This window comes from Dermacentor variabilis, chromosome 2 (genome assembly GCF_050947875.1).
Source record: "Dermacentor variabilis isolate Ectoservices chromosome 2, ASM5094787v1, whole genome shotgun sequence".
In the NCBI taxonomy this organism is placed as follows: domain Eukaryota; kingdom Metazoa; phylum Arthropoda; class Arachnida; order Ixodida; family Ixodidae; genus Dermacentor; species Dermacentor variabilis.
Window position 1 is genome coordinate 149,276,479 of NC_134569.1, and position 7,146 is coordinate 149,283,624.

General features: G+C 51.1%; 1 pseudogene; it reads left to right on the forward strand.

Annotated features, from left to right (window-relative positions):
• Window positions 1–597: 597 nt before the first annotated feature.
• LOC142570489 (palmitoyltransferase ZDHHC6 pseudogene) lies at window positions 598–1,803 on the forward strand (annotated as a pseudogene).
• Window positions 1,804–7,146: the final 5,343 nt, after the last annotated feature.

The following is a 7,146-nucleotide window of genomic DNA, read 5'->3' on the forward strand; positions in this document are numbered from 1 at the left end:
CATTTTCTATGCCGATCTCAGAGAACAGTCCCCGACTGGTGGCGCCGGGGCGGATCACAGAGTTTTCGGTGCATGTGGCAAGCCGCACCTTTATTTTTTTTTTAATCCAGCGGCCATGCAACTTGGTCCCTAGGTCGACGCAAGAGAAGAGACATAGAGACAGGCCGAAATTCTTGTGTACTTTTCAATAATGATTATTGATTCTCCTGCTGTTATTGTTTTCATTTGAACATGTACCTTTCAACAGCACTTACTTTACAGCAGACCTGAAAATGTATTTTTGAATACAACTTGGAATACCACACCTATTTCTTGGGTAATCCTGCATAGTGGGTATGACCCACATGTTTCAAGGCGACAACAACAACATTTATTGTTCTTGGTAAAGTTTTCATGGCGAAACGCTAAACAAAATTTGGCTATGCAGGGTGTCCAACAGACCTGCATGCACGCCGAAGTCAGTAAGAGGTGATGGAGCCAACGGACACGACCTGATGCTTCAGCAGCGTGTTCCCTTGCGGCCCTTCAGCATCTGTGTTTCTCCACGGCCAGGCTTTGGATGCTGTATTTGCCCTGGATATATCACAAGTCGCCGGTATGGAGCCACAGCCCGGAGTGCTGGACATTCTGGCTCAATTCTGCTACCGCCTGCTACATTGTGGCCCATTGATGGCGCTTTGCATAATCACATTCATTTTTCGGACCAGCCTGTACGTGACATCAATGTGGCTCTCGCCATATGGTTCATTGCTAGGCGCCGTCAACCACGCGGTGCTCATGGGTTGGGTTGTAGCCCTGCTGTACAATTTCTTCGTGGCCGTCGCTATAGGACCAGGCTTCGTGCCTCTGAAGTGGAGGCCGGACCAGCCAAGTGAGGAGCAGTTCCTGCAATACTGTGAAAATTGTGATGGACTCAAGGCACCAAGGTCGCATCACTGCCGCAAGTGCGAAAGGTGCGTCTTCAAGATGGACCATCACTGTCCGTGGATCAACACTTGTTGCGGGCACCGGAACCATGCCAACTTCACACTTTTCTTGTTCTTTGCTCTCTGCGGTAGCATTCATGCCTCGGTGCTGTTGACTAAAGGCCTGACTAAAGCCTACCACAGGAAATATTACATGAGTCAAGGTCAAGAGGACAATCTTGTCTACCTGCGTTTCTTCCCTTTTCTGGCCACTGTGCTGAGCCTGTTCTTAGCCATTTTCGCCGTCTTTGCAGTGGGAAGTCTCTTTTTTATACAGCTCAAAAGTATTGTTCGCAACGAGACGACTATCGAGAATTGGATCGTGGCCAAGGCCCGGAGGCGAGAGCGTGAGGGTGAAGACCGCTTTGTCTATCCATACAACCTCGGCGTGGCTGAGAACCTGAAGCAGGTCTTTGTGTACCCACTTGGCGACGGCATTACCTGGCCCGTGGCGACCGGGTGCAACCAGTACGCGCTCACTGTAGAGCAGATTCTTCAAAAGCGCGACAAGCGGCTACGAGCACGCCTGTACAGTGTGGTGCGCCCATACCATGGCTCCTATTTTCCAATATCATATGGCTGCTCTGTCTGCATGACCACACCGCTCACCGATGAGCCCCGCCTTGTAGTCAGTCCTGGTGACCATGTTCTTGTTAGTCGGTGGCAGACGCACTGGCTTTACGGAAAGTTGGAAAGGGCAAGGTTTCCTACGAAACCTTCACACAGGCTAAAAGGCTGGTTTCCACGGCAATGTGCAGTTGAGGTGGTAGGCAGTCAGGGAAGCCGTAGCTGCACAGAGGCATCGTCAAGCTACGCCGACCACAGCAAGTACACGTGAAGCGTGCCGTCACATCACTGCGCTCCTGCAACTTCCATTGTCTGCCAAGCGTAGCTGCCAAAATTCAGACCAGACAAGATTTCTTCCCTCCATTGGGCACCTGTCCCTGTTCCGTGCAGATGAACTCGGCTGTTCCCAAGTTAGTTGTAGAAGCCATTAACAAAATAACTTTTTGTCACTTAGCCTTTATAAATGAGGAGAGCGGGATTGGAGTTCCGAATGATGATGGCATGCCTGCCCTGGACACGGCCGTCGTCAGCCATCTTCTGTTTTCAAGAGGCAGAATGCGAAGTGATTGCCGATAACATAAACAAATTTTGCCAAAGATGTGTGCGGCTGCCAACGCAAAGATTATTTCTTCCAAGTGATATTCTTTTCCTAAACAAAAGGCTAAGCTTCTCGACATTCACTCTGTATAGGAAATGATCGTGAGAATCGGTGCTTCCTCAAATCACTAAGACTTCCCAGTAACAATACAATGAATATTGAATGTCGTTGTACCCCCGCAAAATACAAACAGTTATTCAAGCTATCTCACCAATATTTCATTGATTTTGTAGCCATGGCTGCACCGTAGCCAAGGTATCGCCATTGTCGTAGAGATGGTGACGCGCAGGCTCGAGCCGTATGCGCTCGCACTGGCGTCCGACGGAGCTCATAGCATCTCGGTCTGTGATGGTCTTCAATAAACCTCTTTGATGCCAACTTGGGTCACTGCCCCAGGTGTCTGCCCCTCTTCAATGAGTGTCTTTGACGCTAACTTGGGTAACTAAGTATACCACTTGGTATGTCCCGCTCTACAATGCGAAAAGCGATCCCTGAATTTCTCTTACACCTGGGGGAAGACCGTGAGGGCCTCCTAAAACGGTGGAAGCGACAGCGGTTAAACCGGAAACTACGTCTACGAATCGAGCATATAACAGACGAAGCCAGAAATTACGCGAACGAGCTGACGCAGCAAAATTGGGTACAGTTTTGCACCTCGCTCAAGGGTACCCTGACTACGGCGCAGACGTGGGCCATCCTACGTTGCCTGATCGAGCCCGACAAGGCGAAATCGACAACCAGTCGGACGCTTCTAGAAATCGCTCACAAGCTCCCCGGAAACGACCAGGATCTGATTGACACCCTAAAAACGTGATACCTCGGTAGCGACCCCATACGACCCTGCCTCCTAATATACGAAGGAGAACCAAGACCAGAACTCGACGCTCCGATCACGGAGGAAGAGGTGTATGCCGCGGCACGAGCCTCACAGCGCAACACAGCTCCCGGAGTTGACAAAATCACCAATGCCATGATTAGAAACCTGAGCCCGATGCACATCCAGGACTTTACCGAGTACCTAAACGAGAAACTCTGGAGCAAGGGCCACGTACCAAACGAGTGGAAACACGCGGAAATCGTGACCATTCCCAAACCCGGCAAGAAGCCCGCGATCGACGCCCTGCGTCCCACCTCGCCGACTTCGTGCCTCGGCAACCTGTACGAGAGGGTCACCGAAACCCGCCTCCAACATTACATAGAGGACGGTGACCTCTTCCCGCACACCATGCTTGGCTTCAGTCCTGGACTTTCTGCGCAAGATGTTTTCCTAATCCTAAGGGAAGAAGTTCTCAAGGGCATCCCGAAGGGAGGAGAACGCCTCCTGCTCGCACTCGACCTAAAAGGGGCCTTCGATAACATCTCTCACGAGGCCATTCTCAAGGGACTGAAAGACATCAGCTACGGGGAGCGCATCTTTATTTACGTCTAATCGTTCCTGATGGGCCGGACGGAAACCATCGGAATAGGCCAGACTCGATCGGATGCGATCGACGTGCCGAACAAAGGAACACAGAAAGGGGCGATAGTCTCCCCGATTGTCTTCAACATCGCGATGCTAGCGCTGACGAAAGAGCTGCGGAAGATCCCGGACCTAGGTTACGTCCTGTACGCAAACGACATCACGCTCTGGGCCACGGGCTCCCTAGCGCGAGAAGAGGTGACCCTTCAGGAGGCCGCGACGGCCGTGGAGAGATTAGCAGCAGGAAGCGCGATGCGTTGCGCGCCCGAGAAGTCCGAGATGATCCGGGTGCACGTAGGAGGAATTTACAAGTACCCCGGCCCCATCGACCTCTATCTATAGGGCCAGAAGATCACGGAAGGCAATACGACTAGGATTCAGGGTTTTTGGATCCAGAGCAACCTGAAAGCCTCCCCACACCATCCAAACCTTAAGGTCTGCCACCAACCAGATCTCGCGGATTATCAAACGAATTACAAGAAGCCTTATGAAACATCGTTCCAGCGCACAATTGAACAAGGAACGATGTTTCATAATGCTAATCATAACCAACTAGCCCAGCTGTCCATACTTACAAGAAGCCGCAAGGGCATGCGAGAAGAGGACACGCTTCGCCTCGTCCAGGCTCTGGTGATCAGCAGAGTAACGTATTGCATGCCGTATTATTGCCACTCGCTAAACAAACGCGACCAAGAACAAGTCGATGCCATCATCAGAGGCGCGTACAAAACGGCCCTTGGTCTCCCTGTCACCACATCAAACGAGAAGTTAGCGGCCCTCGAGATTCACAACACGTTCGCTGAGCTGTCGGGTGCGCTTATGACTTTGCAAAAAGCCTGACTACAGAACACGGCGGCGGGCAGAGCCATCCTCCACCGGACCGGAACGGCAACGAAGCTCCGTGCCCTCGATGGGCAACGATCACTCCCGCCTGAGGTCATGAGGGCACATGAGTCATGAACTCCATGAAGGACGACGCAAGGCTCGAGTCGACAGACAGCGCCGACAATTCAAGGGTGACCCGTACGTAACGTACGTGGACGTGGCGGCGTACCCTGTAGAGGGCCTCTTCGCGGTAGCCGCCATGAACGGGAGAGACAACTCCTTGACCCTCGCGGCCTCCGTCCGGGCAGAGACCCCAGCTGCGGTGGAGACCATAGCCGCGGCGCTGTTAATAAAGCAACAGGACAGGGTAGGCAGGGAAGTTCATGTCGTTACCGACTCGCAACAGGCCTGCCGTAACTTTACCAACGGACTAACACCGCCGCTGGCATCTCAGATTTTAGGCCCGAGGCTGCAAAAATCCCATCAAATCACGTGGACGCCGGGCCACGCGGGTCTGGAGGGGAACGAAAGGGCGAACGCCTTAGCTCGAGCGCTAATCAACCGAGCGGGGCAAAACCAATCGTCTCATCAATACCCACCCTTTACCTACGTGCCTCTGCCATCCAATTGCGGCAACCGACTCGAGGTCCAGCGACTCAACCGCAGGATTTATCCTCCCGCTCACAGAAAGCTCAGAACTGAAGAGGCAGTAGCTCTCAGAATTATTCAGACCAACACATTCCCAAACCTACACAGATACAGCAAAATGTTCCCACATACGTATCGCGGCATCTGCCCCTGGTGCGGCGACAAACGCCCCACACTGTTTCACATCTTGTGGGGGTGCGGGGGCAAACCTTAACACTTAAAGACGCCTAGCACGTCATTTGAGCGGTGGGAGGTACAGCTGACTGGCAATACCCTGGCGGGACAAGAAGATCTCGTCCAGCAAGTACGTCGAGCAGCCATGACCAGTGGAGTGCTAAAATGAGGACACCACCCACTTGACCTCAAGAGCAACGACCTCGATGGTCCTAATAAATGTTTTCTCTCTCTCTCTCCGATGCTCGGCGGGAACAACCCAGTTCCACGAGCGTACTTAACGGTGGTGTCGCTAGACGGAGCAGCGTGAGCTGTAAGAAGCGCGAGAGAGCAGCCCGGCTGTATAGCGTTTCGGCGTTGCTAAATTGCTTCCACGTTAGCCTCACTAACGTGGACATTCATCGTGGGATGGGTTCTGTCAGATTTTTTTTTCAATAAAGCCTTGCCCTATGGCACTGTCTTACTACATGCATGCTGCAATGGTTTTGTCGCGTATGAATTCAAGGAGTGTTTTGGAGTATCTGTTATCGTGCGATCTGAGATCATAGCTGGCAGTGACACGGTAGCCGAGGACAGTTTGCAGAAGGCAGGAGCATTCCGGTTGCAAGGCTGTTAAAGTTCGTATTAAGTGGTGAGCATCTGCTTCCCTCACTAAAACGAGACAAAACACGTTGCGTCCATTGAAGCGCGCGGCCACTCCTAAGTACAGCAAACAGATGGACCCCGCTCCTCGGAAAGCACAGCTTCCTTCGACCTATAGTAAGGTGACGTGGTAGAGAGACGACAAACAGTCGAATAAGAGCACGTATAAGTGCGCCCTCTCTTAATGAATTTTCTCGGGTGTGGATCAGAGATTATATATTTGAGGCGAGAAGGGGGATGGAGGGAGCATCCCATACGTTGTGACTGTGCGCTTGCATGTGAGTATCGTTGCTGTAAGACTTCGTAGCATGACTTTTAGCGTAATGCATCTTGATCAGACTTGTACCTAACGAATTAGGTGCAAACAATTATTTGTAATCCATTACTATTTTTGGTTATTTGTAATTTAACGATTGTTTTGTTCGCTCGGTAACGCTTACTGTAATTCCACTACGTCTTTCAGTAACCAACTACATGTAACCAGTTCCAATTTTGTCGAAGCAAGTTATGACAAGGCGACGCAGCTTTTAGCACTTAAATTTGGCGGGAACTACGAGTCAAAGGGATGAAAATATGCAGGTAGTTTACCTCTTACCCACAATCAGCGTAGTGGAGCTACACCTCGATCACCTGATCCTGGCAGGCTTGCAGACTTGCGCATTTCTCTGGGAAGTCTGACCTCCGGGCTTTTATCTTACAATAAATTTCTCTCTTGCTCTCCCTCTTCTGCAAGCGCTTATAGGCGGCCTCAATAGTTGCTAAGGGCTGCTGCTCAATTCTTCTTCCCTTATTGCAGTCTATGACTTCTTTGATAGAGACAGGAACTTTTGGCCGTTAAACGCATATGCTTCTATCCGTTTCTTATTATGTGACTCACATACACCTGTTCTTGTGTGTGCAACACACGAACAGTATTTTAATGACTGAATAATAGGATAGGATAGGATAGGAATAACTTTAATAAAGTGCCGGCAAACGACGATTTAACGAGTCGTGACGCTGGCCAAGCGTCGACCCGGGGTTATACTCCACTCTGCACTAGCCCCGTTGGGCCCATTTGTAGTGGGTCACGAGGCTTGTGCTTTTCGAGCGCACCCCGGGCCTGCTGGACGGCCCATAGTTGTGAGTCCTTGTCTGTAGACATCACATCATTATGATGTCATGATGTCATTACATCACAAGTTTGACCTGCTTTTCAGGGGACGTGAGCACGTTTGCTAATGTCCGTTACAATTAGACGTCTAAGTGGCTAACGAGTGAAGGCGCCG